The sequence below is a fragment of the Echinops telfairi genome, unplaced genomic scaffold (assembly GCF_000313985.2).
Source record: "Echinops telfairi isolate 266 unplaced genomic scaffold, ASM31398v2 ScPeMD7_7420;HRSCAF=8458, whole genome shotgun sequence".
Taxonomy (NCBI): domain Eukaryota; kingdom Metazoa; phylum Chordata; class Mammalia; order Afrosoricida; family Tenrecidae; genus Echinops; species Echinops telfairi.
The window spans coordinates 36882255-36883287 of record NW_022111320.1 but is presented as its reverse complement, the minus strand read 5'-3'; positions in this window follow the sequence as shown (position 1 = coordinate 36883287).

The following is a 1033-nucleotide window of genomic DNA, read 5'->3' as shown; positions in this document are numbered from 1 at the left end:
TTTTTTTTTACTATAACAAGGCATTTGACTAGGTGGAGGAAAAAAATTATGGATTGTATTGAAAAGAATAGGAATTCCAGAACACTTCATTGTGCTCATGTAGAACCTGTACAAATGAGGGCGCGCACACACACACACACACACACACACACACACACACACACACACTAGATTTTTTTTCAAAGCTATGTATTTAAATATTTTTATAAAACAGCCTTATCACCTTCAAAGCATACTCGATTACACTTACTGCACTTGGCAAGTCTGCAATTCCATTCTCAGAAACATTTTTCAAACTCATCTGTGTGGATGGCTGGCAGAAAATCCCTCATTTTTTCCTTCACTTCTACGTCATCAAATCCCTGTCCTTTCATGTCCCTCTTCATCCCCAGAAACAAAAAGAAGTCACACTGAGCAAGGTCAGGTGAGTCCGGTACATGGAGCAAGAGAGGCATGCTGTTTTTTGCCCAAAGCTGGTGCACTGAGATGGCTGTGTGAGCAGGTAAGTTGTGGTGGCAAAACCAGTCCACCATTTGCCAGAAATCAGACGTTTTTTGTCACACACTGTTATGCAATCTTTTCATGACCTCTAAATAGTTAGCTTGATTAACAGTTTGACCTGGTGGAACAAACTCCAAATGCACTACGAATTGACATTTTTGTCCATTCAGGAAGCTGACAGACATCCAGATGAAGGTTTGTCATCAATCAACATTTCACCTTTTTTGAGAGAAAATCACTAGCAGACTTGAGATTTTCCCATAGGGTTGTCTTTGTAAGCTGTGTTCAGCATCACAACAGTTTCTGTGGCATCTTTCCCGGGCAGGAAACAAAAATTCACTGTCACTCACTGTTCTATTAAATCGGCCATCACAAAAAACAAGGTTCAAGCAAAACTGCTTTCATAAAAAAATTCACTATGACCACAGAGAACCTTCCCAGGCGACACCCCGGGTACACTAAGTGTGAGTTGCTCAATGCTGGGCTAGCGGGAAAAATATGTACTAAGAAAGGTCTGCCTAGGGTAGTTTTT